Source organism: Podarcis muralis, chromosome 9 (assembly GCF_964188315.1).
Source record: "Podarcis muralis chromosome 9, rPodMur119.hap1.1, whole genome shotgun sequence".
In the NCBI taxonomy this organism is placed as follows: Eukaryota; Metazoa; Chordata; class Lepidosauria; order Squamata; family Lacertidae; genus Podarcis; species Podarcis muralis.
The window spans coordinates 11,996,762-12,012,841 of record NC_135663.1 but is presented as its reverse complement, the minus strand read 5'-3'; the positions used below and the strand labels follow the sequence as shown (position 1 = coordinate 12,012,841).

The 16,080-nt window shown below is 43.0% G+C and overlaps 1 long non-coding RNA gene across 1 annotated transcript; it reads left to right on the top strand.

Annotated features, from left to right (window-relative positions):
* The first annotated feature begins 757 nt into the window (after positions 1-757).
* On the top strand, positions 758-7,022 carry LOC144328839 (uncharacterized). The gene is made up of 2 exons (XR_013394128.1): positions 758-2,129; positions 3,858-7,022. It is a non-coding gene; the product is annotated as an uncharacterized LOC144328839 (long non-coding RNA).
* Positions 7,023-16,080: the final 9,058 nt, after the last annotated feature.

Below are 16,080 nucleotides of genomic sequence, written 5' to 3'. Positions count from 1 at the left end.
TGTGTGTGTGTGTGTGTGTGTGTGTAGCAAAATCATTACAAAAACTAGAATAAATAATATTTTCAGCTGCTGTTTAACTTTCCACGGCGGGAGCCAAATGACTATCCTCTAGGGTGGAGTTCTGCATATAGAGAACTTCCCCCGAAATTGCACTGCCTTGTATCACCATTCTTCTGGCTTTTACCACAGCCAGGACCACAAGCAGAGGATCCTCTGCTGACTTCTATATATATAGTCCAGGTGGTAATAGTGAAGGGTTTTTTTCAAGCACTTTTGTCATTTAGGGCTTTGTATGGACGCGGGTGGCACTGTGGGTTAAACCACAGAGCCTAGGACTTGCCAATCAGAAGGTCGGCGGTTCGAATCCCCGCAACGGGATGAGCTCCCGTTGCTCGGTCTCTGCTCCTGCCAACCTAGCAGTTCGAAAGCACGTCAAAGTGCAAGCAGATAAATAGGTACCGCTCCAGCAGGAAGGTAAACGGCATTTCCGTGCGCTGCTCTGGTTCGCCAGAAGTGGCTTAGTCATGCTGGCCACATGACCCGGAAGCTGTATGCTGGTCCCTTGGCCAATAAAGCAAGATGAGCGCCGCAACCCCAGAGTCGGTTACGACTGGACCTAATCGTCAGGGGTCCCTTTACCTTTACCTTTATGCTAACAGCAAAAGATTGAATCGGGTCTATTAGCTCACTGGTTTTCCTTCTTCTTAAACCAATATGGCACTTTATGCCAGAGTTTGATAACCAGAGAACATTTTGTGGCATCTGAATATAGACTGCATTTTTAATCAAGGTTTATATTGACTTATATTTTGATCAGGTTCATAAAGTCTAAAATGGGCTTAAATTCACAAATGTTTCATGCCAGGCAGAGAAAACCTTGGCCATTCTCCTAAGACAAGGGGCCCCCCTTGATTTATAGCAGAAAACAATTCTCAAAGTCGTAAAAGCTGGAATTACAGGCTGAAGACCAAGGTTACACAGACCCTACATAATTAAGAGTGGGTAAACAGTAAAATGATACCATGGGCCTCTCTTAAACTTGAGCCACAGGACAAAAGGCCAAGAGCACACGGAAAACAAAACAACTAGCTGGAGAAGGGGAAGAAGAAGCTTCTTCCTATGTTATTTTGAGGCTGGAAAGGAGGGTGAAAGGGGGAGGTGTAAACTAAAGAGGCTGTTTTTAACTGAGTTCCTTCCTTTCTACTTTGAGAAGCTTTATTCTTTTAAGAGGCTACCTGTGTTGTGTATGAAATATGCTGGCTTAAATGTAATTATGCAAAGGATCTAGAAAGAAAGAAATGCTAAATTCTTATTTCATAGAGTCATATTGCTGTGGGACCAGGGGGGCAAAACGAGCCCAGCTCCCCTGCAAGACAGAAAGACGCCAGCGGGCACTTATGACGGATGGTTGTCGGGCCTTTGTTTAAAGACCTCCAAAAGGAGATATTTCATTGATGATGCATGAGAATATGAACCCAAGGTCTCTGACATCTGTTCAAGATAAAAATTTAAGATTAACCATTTGTTTTAGAAGGCAATAGGGCAAGAAGGGCAAGAGGTGAGCTGGTAATTAAGATTCCATGTAAGATATATTATTACTTATTTGTCATTTATATATAGCTCTTTGTCTCCCTTATAAGGATAGAAGGAAATGGGTGTATCTGTTAGGATTGGTTATAGCAATCAGCCAATAGGAAATCCAACCAGGCTGATTGAACAGAGGCAGCCCAAGGATGAGCAAAGGGGGCTGGATTAAGGAAATATAAGTGCTGGCCATAATGGCAGGAGGCCAGGCCAGAGCTTGGTAACCATATACCACTGTGCCTCTCATTTATTTGTCTGACAAATAAATTATTATTTTAATTTCTCTGTTGCTGCGTTGAATATTTCATTCCAGCTAAGCGTTAACCACAAGCAGGGTGCTACATTTTATGGTGCCTGCGACTCGGATCAGTGGTCTGCTGGAACGCAGCCCCTTCGCCTTACTGGACGGGGTACAAGACAGAGGACCACACTGCCTACCCAGCGCGCAATGGAAAAATTTTTTCCAGGGGAACGCAGCAGTCTCGTCTGTCTGATACCCTGCCCACCGACGGCGACGGACCGGGGGGAAACGGAACCAGCTAAGGGTAAGTGCACTAAAGGGTTTTGGCCCTCCAATTAATTGGGAGGAAGAGAAGTCCTGATCAAACTTCTGCGTCTCAGTAAAGGGGAACTGAGTACGCTAGGTGGCTGGGTACATCAGATGGTGATCTGGTGTAGGGAAAAGGGAAGATTGGGAGGTAGAGTGTGGTTGAAGTATCTAGCGCATTGCATGTGTGAGAAAGTACAATGTGTAACTGACCTAAGTGTGGAGTGAGTACTACTTCGTTTCCCAGTAAGGTGTGTGTGTGAGTGACTGAGTGGATACTTCACAGGGCCATACAATGGGAATTGGGGGTTCAAAGGGGGAAATACACCTCTTGAATGTATGTTAAGAAAGCCTTCTCAGGGGCATATGGAGTCAAAATGACGCCAGAACGCTTGAGAACGTTATGTGAACTAGAGTGGCCAAAATATAGATTCCTGGCTGAGCACATTAAATAAAAATCCTCCACGGATAAGGGAATGCAAAGTCCAACGATGCAAATTATTGGCTGTAAAAGCCGAAGCTAGGAAAGGAATCTTGCCAAATAAATTCAAACCCATTTTTTGAGGGACCAGAGGAAGAGGTGCTTCCACCTCCACTCTATGCTCCACATCGAAGGGAGCCTAATTCAAACCCTCCACCAGTTGTAACCCCAAGGCAAGAAAGTGGAACGAATAATGGGGGTAGAGACACAGAACTTGACTCCTTGATAGATTATGATAAATATCTTCAGGAGGCATTGGAGTCCTATAATGAAGCCCAAGCAGAAGTGGTTATTCCATCTGTGAGTCCCAGTAGAACTCCATCTACAGTCTCTTTTAGTGGAACAACTGATTGCCTACCCCAAACCCCTGTACATCCAAGTCCTAGAGAATTATTACAGAAGTTACAGGGAGACCTTAATCGGTCAGCAAGCAATACAGCCAGGCGTATTAAGCTGTTAAAAGAACGCCTTGGGACAAATACCATCCCCTATGATTTGAGGCCCCTAGAGCAAAGTGAAGAAAAAGGTCACGTAGTAGCCCCTCTCAGAAGAGTATTTGATGCACTTGAGGAGCCTGTGCTGGTTAATGGGCAACCTGGACCAAGGCCACCTCGAACTTCGATCCTCCAGTACATTCCATTCACGACTACAATCTGATGAATTGGAAAACGCCCCATCTTTCGCAGAAAAACCTCAGACTATGATGGACTTGGTGACCTCAATAGTAAATACTCATAGTCCTACTTGGACAGATTGTCGCCAGCTTCTGAATACTCTGTTCACCACTGAGGAAAGGAGAGACGTAATTGAAAAGGCACAGATATATTTGCGTGAGCAGGCCAGAGTGGGAAATATTTATAATATTGACCGTCATCTCCAGGACAACTTTCCCTTGGAAGATCCTAATTGGGATCCAAACAATGCAATTCACCTGGCCAGGCTTACCACCTACCGCCAGACGCTTGTGCAAGGTATCTGCAGGGCATGCCAGAAGCCCACTAATATGTCTAAAGTCTCAGGAGGGTAGACGTGTTACCCATAACACTGTTTCGTGTTCGGTGCGCACCCACAAAAAGACTTAAGTTGTCACCTTTTGAGCTCCTGTATGGGAGGCCGCCCTCCTTTGTTCAGGATATTCCAACTGACCTCAAACAAATAGGAGACCATGTGACACAGGGACAAGTGCAATCTCTCTCCCGTGTTTTTGTCTCTCTCCCGTGTTTGTTTGTTTTTTTATCTTAACAGGTGGGCCCTCAAGCACACGCCGTGCAGCATTGCTGAGCAGATTCATCAGCTCCAGGCTGGCATAGCATATGGGTGAAAGAGTGGAAACGTGATCCACTTGCACCTAAGTGGCGTGGACCTTACACCGTCTTGCTCTCTACTCCAACAGCGGTGAAGGTAGCTGAGGTGACCCCCTGGATTCATCACTCCCGTTTGAAGAAGTCCGAAGGCAGTTGGACGTGCAAAGGTGACCCCTCTAATCCTTTAAAACTGACTCTCTCCAAAAACCCCTGTATCTAGCCCTACGGGGAACGGGCTAGGTCACGGGCAACATTAGACGACCGGCCTGCTGCAGCCACAATCTGGAAGCTGGCTGACCTGCGCACGCCTGAAGCTTGAGGAGCATCTGAACCAGCGATTGTGAAAGGGAAGATTCTCTTATACAATTGATTGACTGCCCCCTTGTGGAACAATTATCAGAGATATTACACATTGGGGATCCTTGGGATATATGTTTTGGTCTTGGTGGTTCCCCATTTCTGTCACTGGGGGAATTATATTGGGACTAATAGTTTTATGCTATCACAATAAGGTAATCTTTTGTGGAAGGAATGCATATGCTAGACATCAACATGATTTTATTATTAATCCTGATCCCTTGGTAAGGGGAAGGGTCCTTGAATCTGACCAAATTTGCTAAATATGGATTCAGCCATGACCACAATATGTGGGTAGGTTTAGCTGAAATGGTAGCCAATGTTGCAAATAGGACCAATTGCCTTGTTTGCTCTCTTGGGCCAGATGATTCAGAGGGAGGTATGCCCTTATTACCGATACCATTAGATGCCATTGGTATGGTAAGCGAAATGCCACACCAAACAGAAATACAGAATTTCCCCGGATGGAACTCAACTAAACCATTACGAGTTATACCTGTACAAGGGGAATTCTGTGTACATAAATCATCAGATGCAGCTGATTCTACTATGATAGGCTCTTCTCATTGTCACTATACTTGGGATTATATTAAGAATAGTCATACCTGGGCACACGGTACTACCTATCGAACTCGGAATACCTTGCCCTGTGCACCTCCTTTTATTCATGCATGGAAAGTGGTATGGAACATAACTGTGACAGAAAAAGGCAATCTAACATACTGCACTGTGAACTCTCTGCCTCTTTTGATATTTCGCCTTCTGTACTCCACGTACCAAAAACCTCAGACCCGATGGTTGTGGTGGATATGTGGAGAATGGGCATACAAGAAACTCCCTTCCAAATGGAGTGGGACTTGTTTCCTGGGATGGGTATTACCACCAATGTGGATATGCCCACTAGTTCAGCTAAGCGAACACGAAGGAATGCTGATATTTCTCGTATAGCAGGAGGAAGTACCCAAAGTTGGAGCGGTACTGATGATTGGCCACCAGAGCGCATTATAGCCTATTATGATCCTGCCTCCTGGAATCCTGGTGAGCTCATACAAGGGGCACGGGATCCTATTTATAATCTAAACAGAATAATTCAATTACAAGCAGTAGAGGAACTTGTAACCAATGCAACGGCCCAGAGTTTGAGACTTATTGCACAACAGTTGGATGAAAGTAGAGCCCCATTTTGCAGCTGAAAATGGGAATGGATTATGTACTTGCCAAGCAGGGAGGTCTATGTGGAGTCTTGAACTTGACAGGGAATGTCTGTTGCTTTAACATTTCAGATAATGGTGAGGCAATCCGTGTGTTGGCTACAAAGATGGAGAATATAGCACATGTCCCAGTACAAACATGGGAAGGATGGGATATGGGATGGCTCACCAATTGGTTACCTAATGTCACAGGACTCAAAGGGATACTATTGTCTTGCTTGTTTTTCTTGACAGTAGTGGTAATGGTTTTATGTATGATGCCATGTATCATTTCATGTTTTAGAAGTACAATTAGCAAGATGGTTTCAAATGAAACTTTACCTCATATCATGGCCCTATACAGAGCCTTACCTCAGGAATATGATGAAGATCAAGCTATCAAGGACCTTGGTAAGCAAGGTCCTTGAGCTTGAAAGGGGGGAATGTGGCATCTGAATATAGACTGCATTTTTAATCAAGGTTTATATTGACTTATATTTTGATCAGGTTCATAAAGTCTAAAATGGGCTTAAATTCACAAATGTTTCATGCCAGGCAGAGAAAACCTTGGCCATTCTCCTAAGACAAGGGGCCCCCCTTGATTTATAGCAGAAAACAATTCTCAAAGTCGTAAAAGCTGGAATTACAGGCTGAAGACCAAGGTTACACAGACCCTACATAATTAAGAGTGGGTAAACAGTAAAATGATACCATGGGCCTCTCTTAAACTTGAGCCACAGGACAAAAGGCCAAGAGCACACGGAAAACAAAACAACTAGCTGGAGAAGGGGAAGAAGAAGCTTCTTCCTATGTTATTTTGAGGCTGGAAAGGAGGGTGAAAGGGGGAGGTGTAAACTAAAGAGGCTGTTTTTAACTGAGTTCCTTCCTTTCTACTTTGAGAAGCTTTATTCTTTTAAGAGGCTACCTGTGTTGTGTATGAAATATGCTGGCTTAAATGTAATTATGCAAAGGATCTAGAAAGAAAGAAATGCTAAATTCTTATTTCATAGAGTCATATTGCTGTGGGACCAGGGGGGCAAAACGAGCCCAGCTCCCCTGCAAGACAGAAAGACGCCAGCGGGCACTTATGACGGATGGTTGTCGGGCCTTTGTTTAAAGACCTCCAAAAGGAGATATTTCATTGATGATGCATGAGAATATGAACCCAAGGTCTCTGACATCTGTTCAAGATAAAAATTTAAGATTAACCATTTGTTTTAGAAGGCAATAGGGCAAGAAGGGCAAGAGGTGAGCTGGTAATTAAGATTCCATGTAAGATATATTATTACTTATTTGTCATTTATATATAGCTCTTTGTCTCCCTTATAAGGATAGAAGGAAATGGGTGTATCTGTTAGGATTGGTTATAGCAATCAGCCAATAGGAAATCCAACCAGGCTGATTGAACAGAGGCAGCCCAAGGATGAGCAAAGGGGGCTGGATTAAGGAAATATAAGTGCTGGCCATAATGGCAGGAGGCCAGGCCAGAGCTTGGTAACCATATACCACTGTGCCTCTCATTTATTTGTCTGACAAATAAATTATTATTTTAATTTCTCTGTTGCTGCGTTGAATATTTCATTCCAGCTAAGCGTTAACCACAAGCAGGGTGCTACAATTTGGTAAGGCTACATTACAATGACGTAATCCTAAATATTGACATTTTAAAAACAAATGAAGAGATATTGTCAAATGCATTATGTGTTTCTTACATTTAATCATTGCTGTTTTTCTAGAAAAAGAGATGCCGGAACTCACCTCGCTCATTCTCTTAGAATGGCAATGGCACTCACCTGAGAGGCGCCAGAACTGAGTTCCTGTGAGTTCCCTCTGAAGAAAAGTCCTGCATATAATAAAAATGTAAGAGTGTCATCACACAGTCTGCATTAGAGGATTTGTAGTGCCACATCACAACCCTGGATTTGCATAAAGTCAGAGCGCAGTTCCCACTGGAGGATTTGTAGTGACATGTCACACTCCTAGATTTGCATTAATTTAGGTAGGGGTAGGGGAGCAAATGAGAAAGCAGAAAGCAGTGTCCCTGGCACGGGAGCAAGAAAGGAGGGCTATGAAAGATTATTTTGAAGCTATTTTTTTCCCTGCCCCCCATCCTGACCTGCTGTTGCTGCCCAATGGCTACTTTTAAGGCAAAAAGCATACCTGGAGAATTTTGGCTCAGCCCCAACCAGTAATGGCCAAGAACACTCTAGTGACCATTCACTGAGATAAACAGGACTCAATTGATCCTTGATCATGCTAAACCCTTCTCATGTAGTCAGCTGTGCCTACATGGGAATGCATCACACTCTTCAATCTTAACTGTTTGCTAGAAACATAAAGCAATAACGCAACATATTGACTTACTAAATTCAATACTTTGATACATAGTATTACACCACCTGGTATCTGAACATTCAACAGAAACCATAATTGGCAATGGTCATTAAGATAACAGAACAGGCTTGAGGTTTTAAAACCAAATTTCATTCCAGATCTAATATATTCTCTTGTTTCTCTCCAGATCTCACCCTGACTTCTTCTTCTCTTTCTTTTACTGTGCTAGCCTGCCAAGTCAAGATGACACAAAAAAATCTGGATTAAAGGCAGAGTTGGGGGAGATATTTTCTTCAGTTAATAGCTAGCAGCAAACATGCCTAATTTTCATTTTCCAAAGCCAAACAAACTGAAATTTGTGCATCCTTTGAAATTTGCACTTCTGTGAATTTTTGCAACACAGTTATCCAGCCACATCATGTGTTCAAAAATGCACATACCAGAGAAAATTGTGCACGAAGTGTGGATATTGGTGAATAAAACATGCCAAGGTTCATTGTGCTAGGGAAAATTGCTTTGCATATTGCCTATGTTAGGCAAAATTGCATATAAAACTGTGTATATTAGGAGAAAATCACACTAAAATTCTGATGAATTTTCACGAGGACTCTTTTATATATAAAAAAAGAACTGCAGACTGATTTTGAAAGGTGAATAACTGAACTTAATATGGGAAGAATGAGAAATTGAGAGAAAATGAAATTGACAGATTCGCTCATCCCTATTTGAAGGGCAAGGGACTCTGCAGATTCAGTGGCTTCCAGGTCTCCAAGTAGAGGAGCTCACAGATGTGGAAGCAAATGGCATAGCAAAGGCTTTCGAAGAAATATTGATCGTGTGTGTGTGTGTGTGTGTGTGTGTGTGTGTTCCGTAAGGGGACATAAGCGAGCACATCTTCTTCCCATGACTTTTGCTAAAGAAGCACACGGTGCGGCTTGCCATGATAACTAAATTTATTATTAACTGTGTATTTCATGATGTTAGTGACAATATGTTAATGTGATTTTTCACGTCCTCCTGCAGCGAACAGATGGCTCCTTTTACTTTACTTTCCACATCAAGTGTGATTATTTCTTGGTGCCAAAAGCCGCCTGCCGCTCCTCGGTCTCCAGTCTAATTTTTTATGTTGGTAAAACACAGCAGGACTTGTTATCTGTTGGATGGCATCTTAATAAAAGGAGACATGCCAACATATTGACATCATGTTCAAGGGGAAATTTCATCCCTCCTGACCCTCACCCCTTCCTGCCTCTGCCCTCTTTACTTCCCAACATTTCTCTCTCGCGCTCTCTCTCTCTCTCTCTCTCTCTCTCTCGAAATGAAAACAAAGAATGATTCCACCAGCTTCAAGAGGCTTGATTGCTGCATTTGGGCCTCATGCCAAATGGTCGATCCGGCCCCCTTTTGTTCTCATACCGCGCACCTCACTCAGGGCTCTGATCTCTCGTCCTGTGTAATGATAATTAGCCAGAACACATTCAGAAGTCAAATGTAAGCAGGAATATATTAACATTGAGATCAGTGCTGGGGTAATTTTCATTGGGAAAATGACAAAGAAGGATACACACACACACACACAAATGAAAGTATCAGTTGTGGAAGATTCACAGTATAACTTTCAACTCCATGAAGGGTAGATTTATTTGTTTTTCCAATCACGAGCAATAACATCTTACCACAAAGCTGCCATTTACAGGAAGTAAACAGCATGGATTTGATTGAACGTTGGCTAAATTTTGTGCCTTCACCTGGTGCCAAAGAGATAACAGAGATGGTGTGACCCAGGTGGGCCTGCTTGGAGACAGGGTTTCAGGGATGAGGCACCAGAAATATTTGTCACATTTATGACCCCTTCTCACCTTTATTCCAATGAGCTCAAAGCAGCACAAATTGGGTGTGTTGGCATGTTTCCGGTTCATTTTATCTTCATAGTACCGTTGTGGGGTAGATGAAATCACTTGACCACAGTGAGCATCCTAAGCATGAAGTTTGTTTATTAAATATAATTTAAAGACTGCTTAATAGTAATAATAAAAATCTCCATAGAAGTTTAAATAAAACATAAGATGGACCTCTCTGAGTTAAATAAGATTTGTACATCACACACTGGCTTTTATGCCATCTATAGTTTATGCATGGGGACATGGGTGGCGCTGTGGTATAAAAACCACAGAGCCTAGGGCTTGCCGATCAGAAGGTTGGCGGTTCGAATCCCCGCTACTGGGTGAGCTCCCGTTGTTCGGTCCCTGCTCCTGCCCACCTAGCAGTTCAAAAGCACATCAAAGTGCAAGTAGATAAATAGGTACCGCTCCAGCAGGTAGGTAAACGGTGTTTCCGTGCGCTGCTCTGGTTCGCCAGAAGCAACTTAGTCATGCTGGACACATGACCCGGAAGCTGTCTGAGGATAAGTGCTGGTTCCCTCGGCCTATAGAGCAAGATGAGCGCACAACTCCAGAGTCGTCTGCGACTGGACCTAACAGTCAGGGGTACCTTTACCTTTATAGTTTGTGCATAGTAGTCCAAAACAGAGCTGAAAAGAATATTTGCAAATACTTGAACTTTGTTTTTTTTTAAAAAAAAGATATTTATTAAAGTTTTCAAAATGTTACAAAAAGAAAAAAGAAAAAGAAAAAATACAAAGTAAAGACAGTTAAAAACAATTCAATCTTTCCGTATCTTATCTTTCACTTGCTTGTTCCCCAGACCTCCTCACACCTCCCTTTTTTGTATTCCAGTTCAATTAGTTGGTTCAGCAAATCCTTTCCCTCTTTGTTTTTATCCTAATCTTTAATCTTAATATATTATAACTTTTGATTATCACCTGTTAACAATCCATTTTTGCACATTCCTTTATAACATTACTGCTAAAAACCACTTAACTTCAATCCAACATCATTCTAACATTCATTAATTTTGCAGTATTTCTGTAGATAGTCTTTAAATTTCTTCCAATCTTCTTCCACCGACTCTTCTCCCTGGTCTCAGATTCTGCCAGTCATTTCCGCCAGTTCCATATAGTCCATCACCTGCAAATACTTGAACTTTGGACAAAAATCCACTGCTGACATTTCTGAATGCAAAGGAAAGAAAGAAATTCGGTGGGTGAATCTGCATTTTGAATTTATGATTTCTCCCTAGTTAATTGTGTCTCTGTGTTAAATCATGTGGTGCCTGGGAGGACATAGTATTTTCCAGATCTCCTTCCCCCATGGGCAGAGAGGGAGATCCACCCTTGGGGACGAGGGGGTTGCTCTCAGATGCCCTCTCCACCCGCAGTAGAAGGATGACTTAATGGGAAGAACTGTAGCCCATTGGCAGACCATTTGTTTTGATGCATATAGAAACCTCCAAGCCAGGCTAGGCCTCTCTAATCTTGTAACAAGATTAGCCTTGTTCCTATTGTTTCTTTGTAGTGCCTCATCTTGCAAATACACATTCCACCATGTCTGCATAAGAGAAGGGAGATGTGCTCTGTTCCATGTCCTAAACAGCCTCAAGGTAACCCCATATAAGGAATGGAAGGCAAAGAGATTGCGTGCAGCAAGGTGCTGCTTAGAGAGTGTTCTTCCTGTGCTTGCTTAATGAATATGCACGAAGGAAAGACCATATATGGTACTAGTAGTAATAGAAACTTTTGCAATAGTAGAGCATTGTAACTTTGGATTGGAGGAAGTTTGTGCATATGTACTGCTTTAACGGATAACAGCTATGTATATTAAGGAGCCCCTCCCCTGGGGAGTTGCTCAGCCTTTGGAGAGTAATCCCACTGAGCCTTTATTGCTAGCAATAAACACCTTTTGTGGTGCAGTGGTTAAGAGAACCAGTGTGGTGTAGCGGTTAAGAGCGGTGGACTTGTAATCTGGTGAGCCGGGTTTGATTCCTTGCTCCTCCACATGCAGCTGCTGGGTGACCTTGGGCTAGTCACACTTCTCTGAAGTCTCTCAGCCCCACTCACCTCACAGAGTGTTTGTTGTGGGGGAGGAAGAGAAAGGAGAATCTTAGCCACTTTGAGACTCCTTTGGGTAGTGATAAAGCGGGATATCTTCTTCTTCTTCTCACCGCCGCATGGAGATTTCCTTCAGTCTCAAATGTTGATTTTTGCAATTTCACATGCAGAAGGCTGGGAGAAAACCATGTCTGAAGTTCTGGAAAGCAGCTGCCCATCAGTGCAGACAAATACTGAGTTGGACAGACCATTATAAAGCTTTGGAACCCAGGAATGATGGTGAAGGATGCCGCCACCCCTGGAGCTCACGTACGTATTTCCCCTCCAGCTGCTCCCCACATCTTCCATCCTGGCTAATGTTAAGACTAGCAGGGCCTTGTATATGGCTGTCCTAAAGCTGCCCTCATTATATCGCTTGTTAGACTTGTTGTCATCTTTTGACTGTCTTGGTCCCACCAAAGGAAGGATCTCATAAGCCACCGGTTTGCAAATATTAAATACTGTTGCATGTCACCTATCCAATCTTAAATGCCAGCAATGTCCGTCAAAGCTGAACTTTCAGATTTCAGATACTGAGATTATATATCAAAGGATGTCAACAGATACAGAAATTGAAAGAATATTTAACATCAAACATTGCAGAGGAGAATTTAAGGAGCGTGCTTAGCAGTAAATTAGTTGCAACATTAGTTCACTCTAAGCTGTGTCTTTAAAAAAAGGCAAAAATAATTTCTCCTGTGTGACACACTTTAGTCCTAAATTCACCACTTCTTGGTGTGTGTGTGCTTTTTTAAAAAAAAAAATTCTGACAACAGAATGGGTGGCTTTTCAAGCTGAACAGTGCAGCAAGCCCACGTAACCTTAATGACAGAATTAAACTCTTCATTAGGCGTCATTTTGGTGGCTGGAATGTAGTCTGTCTCCTGATAATGTCTGGTGTCATTTAAAGCAAATTAATTTCTCATTTCTTGCTGATGGTCATAATTCTCAGCATGGGACACATTACCAATGACCTTAAGGATGGACAGACAACAAACACCATTAGCAGAGCAAGAGAATTAAAACACAGACACACATGCAAGCCATGGTTATATAGCAAAGGGCTGTTCTCCGTCAGTCTTCCTCTGGCTTTTGAAACCTCATTTTCATAATTTAATTTACTTGATATTGGTCAATTACAGACCTCTTTCCCCTTAGGCTCCTGGATAGCCTCTGTATACTCTATTATAAAATTGGTTAATTAATAATTCCTCTCAATTGCCACTAAGCAGACCTACACGGTTAAATTAAAAGGCTGTAGATTCATTACACACACTTTCTGAGATGCTGAATCACGTGCTGGACTTCACAAGTAAGCGTGTGCACATGGGGAGGAGCCACAGACACATAGAGTGTACTCTCATAGCATTATAATTTCATTCCGAGTTGCTTATGAAGGTAGAGGGTATTCCGTAAGATCACAAGAAGAACCCTGATGAATTGGATATGTCAAAGGCCTCTCTAGTCCAGCATCCTGTACTCACAGTGGCCAACCAGATGCCCATGGGAAGCCCACATGCAGCAACTGGAATTCAGAGGCAAAGGGCTTCTGATCCTGAAGTTAGGATAAAGGCATCATGGCTAGTAGCCATTCAAAACCATATCCTTCACGAATTTTGTCTAATCCTATATTAGGTAAAGGGTAAAGGGGACCCCTGACCATTAGGTCCAGTCTTGACCTACTCTGGGGTTGCGGCGCTCATCTCGCTTTACTGGCCGGGGGAGCCGACGTACAGCTTCCGGTCATGTGGCCAGCATGACTAAGTCGCTTCTGGCGAACCAGAGCAGCGCACGGAAACGCTGTTTACCTTCCCGCCGGAGCGGTACCTATTTATCTACTTGCACATTGACGCGCTTTTTGAACTGCTAGGTTGGCAGGAGCTGGGACCAAGCAATGGGAGCTCACCCCGTCACAGGGATTCGAACGGCCAACCTTCTGATCAGCACGTCCTAGGCTCTGTGGTTTAACCCACAGCGCCACCCGCGGCCCTAATCCTATATTAAAGTCCTCCATATTGGTAGTGAATTTTGCGGTAGTGAATTTCGTTTTAGCCACCCTGAATAATTAGGTATCATATAATCATAGTATCATAGAGCTGAAAGGGATTCTGAGGATCATCTAGTCCAACCCCCTGTAATGTAGGGAAAATGCAGTTGTCCCATATAGGGATCGAACCTGCAACCTTGGCATTATCAGCATTATGCTTTGTAATGGACTATGCTGAGGATGGATGCACTGAGGAGGATTGGTGGGAGCCACCTCATCCCCCCGATCTTGAATCTTCCCAAGAGCAGGAGGACAGTATAGATTTGGAACAGTGGCTTGCAGAGGGGCATAGTTCAGAAAGCAGAAGCTAGGAAATACTGGATGGGGAACAGCTAGCAGAAGAAACACTAGAAGAGAAAGAGTTAACAGATTCACAGTCTCTGGATAGCATCCACCCCCTTCTCCAAATTCACAGAGTGCAGAGGGTACAAGCTCAGATTACAAGAAGTAGGAGTGATGGGGGGGGGAGTGTCCCTTAATTGGGAGCACCGCAATTTCTAGAAGATGTGTTCTTTGTTCTCTCGCTGTAATTATTAAAGTTTCTAACTGGTAATATGTTCCTTTCATTCCTTCTTATTTACTGCCATGGGGGGAGGAAGCCAATTCCCCGAAGCCTGACATGCTCTAACCAACTGAACTATGTGCAAACTTGCAATCCAACATGGAATTTCTCCTAACATGTACATTTTTGCATAAAAAATGCATTTCTTGTATGTCATCATCAAGAATATATGTGTGTTTATACACACTTTCTCCAAAAATATAATGTTTGAACACATTGTTCGGTTGGATAACAGCACTGCAAAATTCAGAGAAGTGCAAATTTCAAAGGAAAGAGTCATAGAATTGTAAAGTTGGAAGGGACCTTGAGAACCATCTAGTCCAACCCTCTGCGATGCAGGAATCTTGCCTACAGCCTCCTTGAATGGGCTTAAATCACTAACCTTCTGGTTAATAACCAGACCCATTACACCGAAGAGATTCAGTTTCAGTTTCTGTATTGGTTTGAGATGTGCAAATTAGGTTGCTTCTCATAAACAACAGCATGTCAGCATGTTGGGCAGAAGATGCCATAGTGGTTTTTGTTGTTTAGTTATTTAGTCATGTCTGACTCTTCGTGACCCCATGGACCAGAGCACACCAGGCACTCCTGTCTTCTACTGCCTCCCGCAGTTTGGTCAAACTCATGTTGGTAGCTTCGAGAACACTGTCCAACCATCTCGTCCTCTGTCGTCCCCTTCTCCTTGTGCCCTCAATCTTTCCCAGCATCAGGGTCTTTTCCAAGGAGTCTTCTCTTCTCATGAGGTGGCCAAAGTATTGGAGCCTCAGCTTCAGAATCTGTCCTTCCAGTGAGCACTCAGGACTTGATTTCCTTCAGAATGGATAGGTTTGATCTTCTTGCAGTCCATGGGACTCTCAAGAGTCTCCTCCAGCACCATAATTCAAAATCATCAATTCTTTGGCGATCAGCCTTCTTTATGGTCCAGCTCTCACTTCCATACATCACTACTGGGAAAACCATAGTTTTAAGTATATGGACCTTTGTCGGCAAGGTGATGTCTCTGCTTTTTAAGGTGCTGTCTAGGTTTGTCATTACCTCACCCCAATAGTACCCAAGGCACCACTTTTGCCTCTGGCTTAACCCATCTCTAGAATGTTGTGTCCACATGATTACCCAGAAGGGGATGTGGATATTAAGCTGAGAAAGGTTCCTCACCTCTGGTTTCACACATAAAATCATTTGAAAGAGTAGTACAGTACCTGGGAGTGATACTCTATGGGTCCTATGTTTCACCTAGTTTAATTTGTTTTTTAAAACCACTGGGTCCTTTGCTGCTTGAGTCTGAAAAATCCCTTTTATCACTTCAGTTATGTACTATATGCGAAAACCTTTCCACACATGGCTGCCATCCCCCTCCCACTCCCTACAGAACCAACAACTGTCAGTTTCTACTTTATTCACTATTTTGCTCTTCTTGCATGGCTGGAGATTTATGATATACAAAGATTTGAGGCACAATAGGACACAATCGAGCAACAGGCTCCAAGGAACTTGTTAGTCCTGACTAAGGTTCTGCTTTCAACGAGATTTGTTAAAAATAAATAAAAATAAAGTAAATTTAAAACACAAGTCACAGCGACTGACACCATCAGATTTATTGGAATGTAAGGGCAGGAAACAAAGTTAAGCACTCATGCTGGGAAGTCAACATGTAACATTTTTGCATTAAAAAATTATGAATGACCGGCA